Below are 15,531 nucleotides of genomic sequence, written 5' to 3'. Positions count from 1 at the left end.
AAGGGTAATATTAACATGATTTAAAACAAACAAACAAACAAAAAAACAAATCCCCTTGCCGAAATCAGAGCCAGACTTGGGCCTTACAGAAGAAAGTACCGGAAAGTCACGTGGGATGTGAGGGAGGGCACGGAGAGCTCTCAGAGTGTGGTCGGCTCTTGGGTTGATCTCTTCAGAACAGTTCTTGCCCGTAGGTCTCAAGGATAGCTCTGCTCACCCAGCCTGGTGCTCATGGAGGCTCCGCCCCCCACCTGAGCCGCCCTCCAGACATTTCAGGATCGCCTGCTGTGCGTCCGCCTGTGGCAGGATGCAAATTGGAAACCTAACCATTGTCATGGCAGCCCGACTTGACAGGAAGATAGAGGAGGACTGCCCCCACCCTGCCAAAGGGCAGTCTGCTGCCCATGGTGCAGCTGGGAGGAGGGCTGCACTCCTTCGCTGCCGTCTTGACGACTGGTCTGCCTCTCTCTGACCTGTTCCCTAATGATGCGATTTTGAATAAGTCAGTTTATCCCTTCGAGCCTCAGTTTCCACAGTTGGAAAATGTGCAGGAATCCTCATAGCTCATTAGGTCACGTCAGAGTGATCTTAGGTAGAAGGTGAGTGCAACTGATAGAAATGAATTTGTGCCAGCTCTCGGACTCAGGGGTTCTCCATGGGGACTGTCCATGGCTGTTCTCCGTCTCCTCACCCACAGGCCTGGGGTCGGGCAGGGAAGGGGGGATCCCGCTGGAATGATGTGTTGGGGCTTGAGCAACAGGTGTGAATCCTGCAGACCTCCCCTGCCTTATTTTGGAGTTGTTCTGTCATTTTATTCTTAGAGTCAGTGTGAGGGTATGCTCTGTTTAACTTTTGTGGGAAGAAAAAAACAAAAACAAAAACAAACAAAAACAATAAACAAACCTCCATCCCCTCAAAAACAACAACAACAACAACAAAAAAACCCCATTAAAATGTAGGTGATGGGCTGCCTGGGTGACTTAGTCATTAAGCATCTGCCTTCTGCTCAGGTCACGATCCCAGGACGTCAGCTTGTTCTGCTGGGCACATTTGCGGGGACAGAGACAATAATTAGGTTTCAATCAAGGAGCGGGACCAGAGCTAACACATGAAACTGTAGACAAGCAGGCCGATGTGGCATTAGAACAAGGGCTCTGGTAAGGCTCCAATCCCACAACAGCAGAGCCCAGGAAATATGTCTGAGGCCAGAAAACATGTCTAAGGCCAGAAAACACACCCATGACAGGTTCCACTCAGGAGGGGAAACTCCCTGTGGCTTTCAGGGGCCCCTGTGGGAGTCAGTCATTAGGTGTCTGCCTTCGGCTCAGGTCATGATCCCAGGATCCTGGGATAGAACCCCACATTGGGCTCCCTGCTCGGCGGGAAGCCCGCTTCTCCCTCTCCCACTCCCCCCCTGCATGTGTTCCCTCTCTCTGTCAAATAAAGAAATAAAATCTTTTAAAAAAATAAATAAAATGTAGGTAAGAATTCCTAATAGAAACAGATAAAATATGTTCCTGGGTCTTTCCTTTATTTTCCTGTATCTAATCCCATATGGATAATAGATGTCAAATGTTTTCTGCAGTGAGAAAGGGGACCCTCAGGAGACTCACGTGCCGAGATTTGGGTAACTTTGGAAGAAATACCTTTGGAAGGAAACCTTGGAAAGTATAAACTTGAGTGTGGGGAGAAGCCTTGAATCCCAAGGCCCCCTGCTGCTCAGCCTCTCTCCTTGCTGTCTCACTGCACTTTCCGTGTCTCTTAGCATTTGATTATGCTTTTCTAATAACAAAGCAGTACTTAATCAATGTAGAAAATACTGAGAACCATAGCAGAAGAAACTGAAATTCACCCTTATTCCACTATTCACGGATGGGTGAAAATGAACATTTTAGCACATTTCCTTCGAGTCTTTTTTCTACCCATGTGTATCTTCACACCGCTTCAGCATAGTGGCAACTCTCCGTTGAGTTGGACACTCTTCTGCCTAATTCCCTCCTTACGTACTTGGACTCATTATCTCCTCAGTTCTCCCCACAGGAAAGGATTTTTAGAATCCCGAAGTTTTCCCTTATGGAACTCCAACACAAACCATTTAGCAAAGCCCATGACGCAATTGTTTACATGATTGGAAAGGCGGTGAAATCACATCTCATCCAGAGTTCTGAGCAATCTTTGAAAATTCTGCAGTCAAGACTGCTTTTGCATCTAACACTTATTCAAAGCTAAGGTGTGAGAAGCCGACATTATGGCGGTTGGAGCTACGGATGGTCAGAGGAGCTTGGAAAACAGTGTGAGTTTGCAGTGGAAGACATTGCCGTTTTTCTAGAATGGTGTGATTGCACGTAGAATGATTAATAAATAGCCGGGTGCTGAGTCAGCTGGGTGTTTGCAGCAGGGAAGAGAGACACATGAATCCTCACAGGTTGTATTTTGTCTGGGGAATCAGGGTTAAACTGGGCATGAGCTCAAAGGGTCTGTAATATCTCCTTCCCACCCCCGAGGGGGATTTAGGAAAGGGAAAAAAAAATGCTCAAGCAAATACATGATTGTGGCCACTGCGGTGAAGTTTCTGGAATCTCTCTTATTTACCACTAACTCAGATTTCACAATGACCAAGAGCTCTCTTAAAGAGCCAATGCGTCCTATGTAAGAAACAGATACTACTTCAGCTTGAAATAGCTCTGAAACAAGACCTGACTATTCCTAAATTAAATATTCTTTGAAGAAAAAAAATTTTTTTTTTGAATTTTAGAAAAGTATTAGAAAATGCAGCAAGTGGAAGAGAGTAAAAGCTACTTGTGATCCACTGCTACCATTTTGGTCTGTGTTTCCTTCCTCTCCTCTCGCCTCCCTCTTCTCTCTGTTTCGTGGATGTTCTAACTCTCCTGTGGTTGGTCGTTTAGGAGTTTCCCCCTCTGTTATACGTGACATTTCAGCAAGGGTCCTTGAAGCTAAGTCTGTGCTGGGACCTAACTGACTGCTTTGGGTACAGATCCAGCAAAGGGAGTATCGGGCCATCTGGTACACACATGTAAGACTTGTCATACAGGTCACCAAACTGGTGGATGGAAATGTGAGTGCACCCAGTACCCAACAAAACTACATTTACCCTGTTGGTAATAGTGTTCTGTCCTTTACTCAGCCTTTACCAACCCTTCCTAATTTAGTATCAAGGCCAAAAAGCCAACCAACCAACCAGGCAGCCAGTGTCCCGTTCCAGCGTTCATGTCCTTCATTATGTAATGAAGTTAAAAACTATGTCTTATTTTCTTCTGGTGCATTTAAATTTCTTCTTCGGTGAATTGGCTGTTCATTCCCCCCCCCCCCCCCCCCACTCCTGCCAATCCGGGAGTTTTTTTTCTGTTCTAGAGTCACACTTTTTTTTTTTAATGATACAGGTTTAAATGCATTTGTCATAGTCTCCCTGAGACACACAGTTGTAAGTGTTATCTTTAAGAAAGAGAATAGCACTTGGGAATGGGAGCCCAAGAGCGAAAACGGAAGAAGAGGGTGTTTAGGAATGGTTTGGAAGTTTGGCGAACCGACACCACTTGTTACCGAAGGAGGTATGCATGTAGCAAAGTGTGCGTGTTGCAGGTTTTTACAGACCAGACCCGTTTTTGAAGCCAGCACCAAACCCCAGGAACAGACTGTCAGGAGCATGTTCAAGCCCCCGATCCCTGACCTCGAGCAGCATCGACAGGGTGGGGCTGTTTTTGTACCTTAGACGTTTGCGTCTGGCTTCTCCTCTCTTCCTCTGCGCGGTGTCTGCAAGGGGCATCCCTGGTTTGTATAGTTGTAGGTATTTGTTCCCTTTTACGGTGTTCCACCACGTGTGACTGTGCCACAGTCTGGGACCCCTTCCTACCGCGTGGATGAGCTTTGGGTGGTTTCAGATTTCTGGTTACGGATGGCACTGTTGTAAATATTCGAGTAGATGTCTTGGGAACCCTGGTGTTAGATAATGGTTTTTTGTTTTTTTAAAAAGATTTTATTTATTTATTTGATAGAGATCACAAGTAGGCAGAGAGAGAGAGGAGGAAGCAGGCTCTCCGTCGAGGAGAGAGCCCGAAGCGGGGCTCAATCCCGGGACCCTGAGATCATGACCTGAGCTGAAGGCAGAGGCCTTAACCCACCGAGCCACCCAGGAGCCACTAGGTGATGTTTTAACCAGCTTCACGTGGCCACGTCCTTCCCCTGGTCCCTCTACCCCCATCTCTTAAGCAAAGCAGAGAGCAGCGTGAACTTGAGCGCACAGTGCTCTTCATTTGTCTTTACGTGGAGTTCAGATGAGAGTAATACCATTCTCTTGAGGTGCAGAGGACTGATTTAAATTGTACGTAATGGCTCTTGGCTTCAGGCTGGGTTATCGTCTTTATGTGGAGAATTATGTTTTACATCCTGTTATTTTTTTCTCTATCAGTTCTTAACTCACCCTAGCGAACCTGAAGGTTCAAACTGTCTTCGGAGGAAAGAGTTTATTAACACAGTGGTCTTACAAGCGATGTTCCTGGGTTTGCCAGTATAATGAAAACCACGTCTTCGGGGTAAGGAACTGGATTTAGGCCATGTGCGTGCGTGAGTCGAGTTTGAGAGATGTACCAAATCTAGATCACATTGCTGTGTGATCTTTTGGTAGAATTAAATAAAAGGCATTAAAAAAATTTATAGCTGCCTTTTACCAGCTTTATGTCTGATTTTTTCCCCTCTCTGTCTCTAGATTCTTTGGCTGACATGAGTTTTGAAGTTCTGCCACATTCACTTATCAGCCTGTGGCAAATGCAGTCCTCACCAGAGAGAAGATGAAAGCCTGAGAGTTAAAAAAAAAAAAAAAAAAAAAATCCATGTGCTACATAAAAATGCCCTACCCTTGCAGGGAATTGGCAGTTACCTCCCCCCGCAACCCAACACTGTCCCCTTTCTCCGTATGTGCAGGAAAAAGGCTTATTTCTTAAATCATTCTTCTGTAATCTACCAATTGTGTGTATCTCCTTGAAACTCATCAATACATTCTGCAAACACATCCAGCCTCACAATTCAGGATCTCAAGGAGGGCCAAGTACGTGTCGGTGGGTGCAATTCCAATTTTATGGGTATCTCTGTAAACTATGAATCGCTTTGTCCTTCTCGCATAGGCACGGGCAGAATTTCAGTCTCCACAGTAAGTCCCACAAAGTGAATAGTGAACACAGAAGAAATCTCCACCTCCCAGGGAGAGGAGACAGCGATGCTGGGAGAGAGGGAGTTCGTGGAGGAACAGTGTGTGTCTTCTCGTCCTTCGTCTGGGTGCTTGTTTTCGTTCTCATTGCTTTGGAGTCTCCTTAAGTGTTTTATCTGCCATCAAAGGACACTAGGCTTCAGCTGATCAGTAGCCCCACAAGCTGGTTGCAGCTCGTTAATCTGGCAACAGCAAAGGGGGCCTAGAGAGGCAGGACCAACCCCTGGTAAAACGCTGCCATAGGTGACTTCCTTCCCTCCCTCCCTTCTTTGTCGTTCCTCCCCTGTTTAGAGCTAGGCTTCCATTTCTGGCATCTTGTTCCTTGGGGCTCCATGGCTGGGACCCCCGTGGACACCCCAGAGTCCTTTCCTCTGCCTAGGTGGACGCTGGTGCTGCTCCTCCTTGGAGACCACACAACAGCTGACTTCCCCATCACCACAAGAAGGCCTCCGTTAGTCCTCCCGCGTGTTCATTCGGCTACTGTTCCACCCGTAGAGGGATTCTCTACTGCCTGTGGTATGTGTAGTGTGAGAGACACCACAGCTAGGAAGACCCAGCCCCTGCCCTCAGGGACCTCGTGTTTAAGTGGTTCCAGTGGTGGAGATGTACAAATCTGTAGCTGGTTACGGAGGGTGTGGGAGATGCCCTGACGGTCACTGGGTGGGGACAGGGCAGCCTCAGAGGCTGGGGGTCCCGGAGGCCAAGGGTGTCCCCTCACACTCAAGAATCTTAACTCAGGCCAGGCAGCTCAAGGTTGGTCTTATAGACCCCAGGCTTTGTGGCAGGTTTGTGAACCGAAGTGTGACATGGGCTTCCAGAACATTCTTTGGCAAGTGGATCCCAGGAACTTCCAACAGCGTTTCGGTCTTCAGGACCAAAGTTTGCTTTGCACTCTTGGAATTAAGATGGAATGTATGAGATTTGAGGGTTCACTAGATACCCATTTCCCAGTGATGTGTTCTGCATTTTTTTCTGTGGTTGGAAACTTCTTTGCAGGACCTGGTTCTACACCTTTGGTTGAGATTTTCAGAATGTTGGGATGTTCAGTGACCCAACAGAATTCGCTTGTGCACTTCTAAGGGGATGTTTTAGGTGTTCCTTTGTGCGGTCGGCGAGGCGGAGCGGTAAACTGGTTTGGGACATACTGTCACGAGCAGCTAGTTTTCCATGAAACAAGGTGCAGCAGTGTCACAAGGGGGAAGGAGACCCCAAAACGCGCCATTTTTTAATGACAGGATAGGTTGTGTGGCACGTTTGTCTCATCATGCCCGATCAGTGAAACTCAGCTGACTGGTAACTGCTGGTTTCTCATTTTTGTTCGGTGTTCCTGTATGTGGAAGAATGGCTCCATATTTGGGCCTCTGGAATATGTATTCTGGGGGGATATTTAAAAAAGCAATAATGAAAAAAAGCAATTAATGAAAAACCCTCTAACCCCCATGAGAAAAACCTGGATGCTTTGACAAATTATTTTAACTCCTAAAACCTTCAAGTGGAAACACAGCAAGATGGTTTGTGTTGAGTAAGGAAGTATTTCATTAGAACTTTTGGTGGTTTCCGTGGTTTTGACAGCGGTGTTACTCTAAAGCAAAAGGTGTTCAACAGATTCGCTTTACTCGCCCCCCCCCAAAGAGTACAGTTTGTTGACTAGGTTTTAATTCTTCATCTGGCATTATTACCTTCTCTTACACGACTATAAGATGCTACTAGGTTGTGGAGTTTCATTCCTTAAAAAACGAAACCTCTCTTTAGACTCCTTAAATGTGTTGAAACACAGGAGAATCCAGCCATATTAAGACCCCATCTTTCAAAGCTTTATAAAAGTGCAGGGATGTGGGGCGCCTGGGTGTCTCAGTGGGTTAAGCCACTGCCTTCGGCTCAGGTCATGATCTCAGAGTCCTGGGATCGAGCCCTGCATCGGGCTCTCTGCTCTCTAGGGGAGCCTGCTTCCTCCTCTCTCTCTGCCTGCCTCTCTGCCTGCTTGTGATCTCTCTGTCAAATAAATAAATAAAATCTTAAAAAAAAAAAAAAAAAAGTGCAGGGATGTGTACAGGATTTTTTCAGCGATTATTTTTGCTAGACCCATTAAAAGGGTACATGAATTTACAACGGCCTGGATATTCCATTTTGAGCCGTTCAAATTTAAATGATAGAAATGATAGAGACAGGTCCCCAAAGGTTACTTGAACAGCCCATGGGAACGTTAAGCATCAGTGCACCAGAGAGGAAGTCGTCATGTTGGCCAAATGATACTTCTTGGAAACATTACAGACAACTTCAGGCATCAGGTGCAAGCCATACAAGGTCAAGGCCCTGGTGGTCAGGCGATCTTAGGATTTGCTCTGTGGTTCTGATGTATACAGGAGAGAGATGGCGTGTCAGATGGCGGTGTTGGGACCAGCAAAGCCTTAGCTGGAGAGAAGGCAAATCAGAGAGCGGTGACTCTAAGGAAGAGGCGAGCTGGTAGCAGGAACAAGCACCATTTGCCAGTATTGGGATGGGTGTGGCAATCAGGAGTGACCTAGAAGATCACTCTTTAATGTGGGGGGAGAAAAGGAGCAGAACGAAAGGAAAGGTGGGTGTGTAGAAGTAAGTGAATTTTCTCAGTTTTTTTTTTCTTCCCAAGTCACCGATGAGGCCACTGGCAAGGAAGACTACAACCTCAATATTACAGAAAGAGGCCAGTGTTGCCCAGAAACAGAGTTTGGATGGAAGACGCATAATTGGCGACTACGGTTATTTGACAGGGAAGAGGCAGGTTTGTGGCATAGATTTGTAGATTGGGTGGAAATATACAAAAGTGATTCCTTCTTCCTCTCCTGGACCACTCCTGCCCAGGAGTCCAGAGCCAGTAAGGCATCGGAAGGAAGACAAATAAAGACGAGCTCCTTTTACTGTCGCTTTGTGAGGCTGTGCTCTGTCAGAGCCAAGGGGAGGCAACTTCTCTCGGAGCCGGGATGGAAGTTGCAGTGTTTGCTAATGTTCTGATGAATGAACTGAGATGCACTGATTTTATAGGGAAGAATGTTACATTTGCTAGCTGGACCTTACTAGGATTTTTTTTTCCCCCTATAAATTACAGAACAGACTCAAGAGACCCAGTAGAACTAACAACATTGTCAGGCACAATAAAATTGCCTGGATTATGTGTTCGGGTTGCTGTCTTCTCCAGCTCTTCCCGAAGACTTGAGTAGAACAGTTCCAGGCCATGAGATGAGGAGGGAAGAATTTTTATCTGCATGGTTTGGCAGTAATGTTAAAGCTTTTCTGCCAAGAAATATGAATTTCCACTTGTGTCAGCAAGATGGGAATTGAAGAAGAAAGAAAAGTACAAAGCAAACAAACAGAACTATGCAAACGCCCTCGAACCCAAGGTACAGTGTTTTGGAGCTTTGGGGCAATTGTTAAGACTAAGTTATTCAGTTGACTGGATCCCTGAGGGATTCGATGGGGGTTGACCAGCCTTCTGGAAAATCTGACTTTCCAGAACCTCCTCTAAGAAGGTCCGCCGGTCTGCACGCCCACCTCCAGCACCTGAAGGACCTTCTCTCACAGCCAACTTCCCACTTGTCCACTGTGCCAACACTATGGCTGTACTTCTCTCCTCAGGTCTTTGCAGGTCTAGAAAAACCACAGTCCCAGGAGGCATGAGGGCAGCAGCCTTTGGTTCTTATGCCTCTCAGGTGGGCAGGCTTTGCGCTGGGACACACGGGGACCTTGACCTGGGTGTGTGCGTGTGACTAGAGCACGGAGAAGAGCCAGCCTGAGCCTGCTGTGTTCACTGTGTTCTTCAACTCAGCCAAATGCCCTGGATCTAGTTCTTCACACAAGTTGCAAAAACACCCTCTGGGAATCCTGGCTGCATGTGCTTCTGCAAATTCCCAATTTGGTGGGCGCTGGAAGTCTCACGACTTGATTCTCGCATGGGCCTCCTCCATCCCTATTAGCAAAAGTAGGCACAGTCCGGTCTTCAAAAAGACATCATGAGGGAATATATCTGGCTCAACAGGGGGTACGTGTTTTTGGTGCTAGTAAAAAAGGTGCATCGAATAGCTCGATGTGTGGGGAACAGCCTCTGTCTCCTTTTAACTTCCAAGACGAGTGTGGCACTTTTTTTTTCCCCAGAGAGGGAGAGAGCGCGTGCATGTGTGCGTGTGAGCAGGGTGTTGGATGTGGGGGAGAGGGGCAAAGGGAGAGCATCTCAAGCAGACTCCTTGCTCAGCGCAGAGCCCGATGGCGAGCTTAATCTCATGACACTGAGATCGTGACCTGAGCCAAAATCAAGAGGTGGATGTTTAATTGAGCCACCCAGATGCCCTGAAAGTATGGCATTTTTTTTAAAAAAAAGATTTTATTTATTTATTTGACAGAGAGAGAGAGATCACAAGTAGGCAGAGAGGCAGGCAGAGAGAGGAAGGGAAGCAGGCTCCCTGCTGAGCAGAGAGCCCCATGTGGGGCTCAATCCCAGGACCCTGAGATCATGACTTGAGCCAAAGGCAGAGGCTTTAACTCACTGAGCCACCCAGGCACCCCAAAATGTGGCATTTTTGACAAAAAAATGTGCACTTGTTTATTCTGTGATTCTTTTAAAAAAAGAAAACAAAACCTAAACAACACCAGACACATGCTAAGCTGGATAAGAGGGCCAGCTCTTAGTCACACAAGACTCAGATTTTATATTTAAAATTCATTATTTATCTCAACCCTTAGCACATGGAAAGAGGAAACAGGAAACGTGTTCTATCTTTTGGTATATGAGAAAAGCCTGAATCCTTCTTTCACCACCATAGAAATTGTCAGGGTTCGAATCACGGGGGACTGATTTCATCCCCAACTTGCTGACTTAGGACCTTGGGCTAGGTCATTTTTCCAAACCCGAGTCCTTCATCTGTAAAATGGGATGTTAGTATCCACCTCAGAGTTTGTCTTAAAGTTTGGAAGCATCACTTCAATACTAAGTTCTTTGAAAATGGTGTTGCCTTATTTTGTAAGTTTCCAGAGATGTTTCATCATCCCACTGATGGGTGTTCAAGCATGGCCTGAAATACAGAAGTCAAGGGATGGTGCATTTTTTTTCCATTAAGGACCAGCTACTAACAATTCCAGGATTTGAGTGGGCCAGTCGGTGCTATCACCACTCTGTTCTGCTCTTGTAATGCAAAAGCAGCCAGAGCTGATAGGAAAACGAATGAGCTTGGTTATGTATTTGTGGACACTGAAATTTGAATTTCACATACTTTTCACATATCATAAAATACTCTTCTTCTTTTGATTTTTGTAGCCATTTAATAAAACTGTAAAACACACTCATAGCCCATAGGGTGTACCCAAACAGTGGGTGGGGGTTGCCAACAATCACCCTCAAGGAATTTGCTTCATCTTTTTCAATAAATATTGTCTATGGAGAAACAAAAAAAAAAAAAAATGGTTTTCTTAGGAAGATTCCAGTGTCTTCAGTCATCTTAGAAAACCAAGGAGAGAAGAGATGGATCTTTTCTTTCTTTTTATTTTTAGTGAATTGGTTTCTTTCTTTCTTTCTTTCTCTTTTAAGATTTTATCCATTCATTTTGAGAGACAGAAAGAGAGAGCAAGAGAGCATAGGCCAGGAGTAGGAGGAGAGGAAGAGGGAGAAGCAGACTCCCGGCTGAGCAGGGAGCCTGATGTGGGACTCAATCCCAGCACTCTGGGACCATGACCCGAGCCTAAGGCAGACGCTGAACCGACAGCCACCCGGGCACCCCTGGATCTTTTCCATGTAACTTTCAAGGAGGCATGCTCTGTCAGTGTTGATTATGAGCCTGACCCAGGATCCATCAAAGAAGTGGGTGAAAGAGACGGTCAATTGTATTACAGGTCATTAACTTGAATCTTTTTCTGAAACAGCAGAAATGCTGTCCATGTTTAGCCTGGTTCGTGGTGAGGGTGGACACTGGTTTATTCCCTGGGTGGCGGGGGGCTGTTGGAACACGTTTCAGCATTGTCCTGTGCAGTCGTTTGGTGGAATGCACAGACGGGTGCTGTATCATCTTATGGGGAGCTCAGCCTCCTGGCTTCTGACCCCGGGTGCTTGCCGCCCACTGTCCTGCTTTGCATCATTATCAAACAGATAATGAGGAGATTAGCGTGGTGCCCCGAACTCATAAATGCCAACGTTTATTTATAGGTCTTTTTCACCTACTATTTAACCCTCAGAAAACCCAATCAAGTCAGAGGGACAAGCTTGATTATTTGCCTGTTACGTAAGTCAGCTAACAATCTGCTGTATTTCAAGTTACCCTGGGTCACACACCCATGAAGGGCTATAGGCAAGTCTGGGGACGTGTGTTTCTAACTCTTTTTTATTATGCCATGCTGCCTTATTACATGACACAACAGTTGATGTCATTAATACCCAAACATTAAAAAATAAATTGAAAAAGAAATAACATCCTGCCCCGGTTCCAGCCCCTGGCAGAGATTTTTAAGTGGAGAGCTTTGTGTTATGAGAATTTTTGCTTTCAAAATGCTACACGCACCTCCTGTAAAAGATTGCATTAAATGATTTTATTTTTGGTGAGAGGGCCATGTAAGTTTATTATTTATTTATTTTGGGTCTTTTTGCTTCAGCTCCTTTGGCTAAACGAAGCACCGCTGTATTTTTATTGTATACGCCATCATTAAAAGGAATTGAAAAGACGCTTGTTAGTTTTAATATTGCATGGATGGAAATATATCTGGCACTTTTAGGAACAGTTACAGTTCCTAATAGTGCATTTTAAGAAGTAGTCTGGTTTTGTTCTTGATTAAAAAAAGAGAGAGAAAGAGAGAAAACTTTCTTAAATTTGCTGTAATTCGATAATCATCTTTTCGTTGGGGAGAAGGTCTCTGCTTAGCGTGACGCTGATTTTATGGACTCATTCAGCATTCCTTTCTAGCCTACGGGAGGGGGGGTAGGCTCTGGGGCGGCCCTTCATGGGCCTTTCATTTGTTGGTAAATAATCCAAGCAAAGCTGCTTCCAAGCACAGGTTTTCCCCCTTTCTCTGTAAACCATATGCTTCTTTAGCTATTGGACACATGCCCCTTCCATAAACCGTGCACGGCTTTAACTGTTGGAGCTGTTGTTACCTTGAACGCAGACCAAGTACGTAGGCTGTTTCCTGCATCCAAGCCTGCAGTGCAGTCCCGCTGAAGACAGAGTAAAGTATTCCTTTGCAGAACAGCCAGAAACTCTATGGGAAGGTAATGGGTCATTTGATCACTGTCTGAAGCATCTCTTCTGGGTAACTTTTATAGGGTGAGGGAGAATAATTTCAACAATAGTGATAATTTTCCCATATACATATAGAAAGATGGGAGGCAAATCAGTGTTCTGAGGTCTTCAAGAGACTTTGTAGGGGTTACTAGTCCTTTATAATGGATGGGAGGCATGCTGATTTTGCCATTTACCTGAAGGACGACTCCAAGCCGGTTGCTTAAACTCGCCGAGCCTCGGGTTGTTTACCTGAATGATGAGGGTGATGGATACTGATGGGATTAATGGAGACGAGTGCATTGCACACAGCCTGGCTTTTCGTGAGTGCTCCGTACATAGGAGCAAGAGCCATGGTAGTAATGATCCTTTGTAATGCAGTGTCCCTTCTGCACCTTTCCGGGTGGCCCCATGAAAGCTGAGCGACCCAATGTGTCAGGGAGGGAGGTTGGAGCATTTGTGTATTGATAGGAAATGATAAAAAATTATTAAATTAAAAATTTAAAATCTGTATTTAATATTTATATAATTATTTAATATTAATATAAATTTAAAATGAAAAATAATAGAAAATAATCACATAGGGGTGCCTGAGTGGCTGAGTGGGTTAAGCCTCTGCTTTCGGCTCATCAGGTCCATGATCTAAGGATCCTGGGATCGAGCCCCACATCGAGGTCTCTGCTCAGCAGGGAGCCTGCTTTTCCCTCTCCCTCTGCTGCTCCCCCTGCTTGTGCTCACTCGCTCTCTATGTGTCAAATAAATAAATAAAATCTTTAAAAAAAAAACCATATAGTTTTAGGAGCGCCTGGAGGGCTCAGTTGATGCAGCGTGTGACTCTTGATCTCAGGGTCATGAGTTCGAGCCCCACGTTGGGGGTAGAGATTACGATATAAATACACCAATCTTTAAAAAAAATCATATTTTAAATAAACAAATTTATTGAAATCTCTATATACAGCCCAGTTTCAGTGTAAAGAGTTATTCATAGGTGTAAGAAAAGCTTGCCAGGCACTTAGATTTTAAGAGGTGGAATAAATTGTTTAAAACAAGACTCCAGGAGATATATGTGTGGGATAATTTTTCAATCTATGTGAACTTAATCTGGACTTCCCTAGAGGTTTACTGCAAAGGTCATACTTACGGTAGAAATAAGGAGTCAAATAAACCTGCTATTTCTGCCATCTAAAGTGATTGGAAAATACTGAAACATATGGAAAAATGTAATCCATAGAAATATTTTCATGCTCATTTAGTCCATTTCCTTTAAGGTTTTTTTTTTTTTTTAATTTAGAAATTTTGGAATAGAAATAATTATCTATTTCTCTTTTTCCTACCTTCCTTTTCTCTAGAGATTTGGTGTCACGGTAGTCTAGTGGGTAAGTGAGTGGATTCTGTTTCCTTGGACACATGTGTCTCAGTTTTGTATGTAGGAAGTGAGGATCAGAATGACAGTCACCTCATAGGATTGGCCTGGAGGTCTCAGAGCAGTACCTGGGACTCCGTGAAGTTCTGTTCTTTAAAATCCTTGAATGGACTGTATTTAATGACACGATATTCCATCATGTAAGATAATGAATTTTGCTTGTAAATAACACTGTGATGAACATCCTTGAATATCAATCATTGTCTTTGCTACTTTTCCCCTCAAGGTGCACCCTGGAAGTGGAATCATGTGATACATCTAGCAAATTATGGAGATATTTTAATATCCTGAGAAAATCTTTCTCTGTCTTTCTCTGTCTCCCTCCTAGCACTCGATACTATTGCTTTTACAGCTTTACTGGAATGTTTGCAGTTGTTACCTGGGTGAAAGTTTTATGTCGAAAGTATGTATAGTCCTTTAGGGTACTGCTTGGCCTTCATTGTGGCCAAATCCAGTACCCTACCTATTTTTGTATGGCCCATGAGCCAAGAATGATTTGTTAGATTTTCTTTTTTAAAGGTTTTAGTTATGTATTTGACAGAAAGAGACACAGAGAGAGAGGGAATACAAGCAGGGGGAGTGGGAGAGGGAGAAGCAGGCTCCTTGCTGAGCAGGGAGCCCAGCAAGGAGTTCTGTCCCAGGACCCTGGGATCGTGACCCAAACCGAAGGCAGATGCTTAACAACTGAGCCACCCAGGTGCCCCTGATTTGTTAGATTTTAAATGTGTCATGTGAAAATTATATAAAAATTCAGAATTCACCATCCATAAATAAAGTTTTATTGGAAGACAGCCATGCTTATTGGTTTAGGTCTTTTCTGCGATTGCTTTCATCCTATAGAACAGAGTTCAGTGGTTGTGATGTTTGCAGACTTACGCAAACTTGAATTTTGGGTCAAAATTCAAATATAAGTTTATTTTTTATTTCTTATCCTTGAGTCAGGAGGACCAGTAGCCAAATATGTAAGTGTGGGCTTTGGTGTCTCACTCCCTGGGCTCCAGATTCTGCCTGACCTGAGAACCAGCTGTGTGACCCGGGTAAGTAACCGAGCTTCGCTCTGCCACACAGTTTTCTCATCTGGCCAATGAGCGTCATGACCGTGCCTTTGCAAGCAAGTTACAGTTATGAGAAAGCAAGACGGGGAAGCCCTTCCTACCGCGTAGTACGGAAACGTTAGCTGTCATTAACTGGTACATGGTTATAGTTTAAGTTGGCAGGCTTTTGAGAAAAGAGATTGTTAGGGAGAATGAGTGAAAACAGAATCACGTGTGTTTTAGGAAGGTGGATGTATCTGGTCTTTTGTTTCCTTAATAGCTTTTACTGGGATTTCTTAGAAAATAACAGCAGCAGCAAAAAACCATTCCAACATTGAGACGTTAGGTTCTCCTGAAGGTGCCTGGAAATCTGGAACAAGGTCAGGAGAAAGGTCTTTCTCGTGTCCTAGTTCCCATTCTCATCTCAGGGATGATGGCTGGTTGGTGTCCACCCTGCCCCCCTGACTGGGGGAGCAGGTACCACAGCATCCTGTGTTGGCCGTGACCATGAAGACATGCTCTGGGAAGATTAGGATTTGTGGCCCTTCCTGCCTCACTCACAGTGTCTGAGCCGTGACCTGAAATTTTTTTTTTTTAAGATTTTATTTATTGACACACAGAGAT

General features: G+C 44.8%; 1 protein-coding gene across 1 annotated transcript in view; it reads left to right on the top strand.

Annotated features, from left to right (window-relative positions):
• The window catches only part of LOC111157049 (GLI family zinc finger 3), a 277,575-nt gene that overhangs the window by 64,766 nt on the left and 197,278 nt on the right, over nucleotides 1-15,531 (top strand). The gene's annotated exons all lie outside the window — the stretch shown is intronic.

This window comes from Enhydra lutris, unplaced genomic scaffold (assembly GCF_002288905.1).
Source record: "Enhydra lutris kenyoni isolate GAN:26980312 unplaced genomic scaffold, ASM228890v2 scaffoldscaffold51, whole genome shotgun sequence".
Classification (NCBI taxonomy): Eukaryota; Metazoa; Chordata; class Mammalia; order Carnivora; family Mustelidae; genus Enhydra; species Enhydra lutris.
Note: the sequence above shows the minus strand (reverse complement) of the source record. Positions and strands in the feature narration are given on the sequence as shown.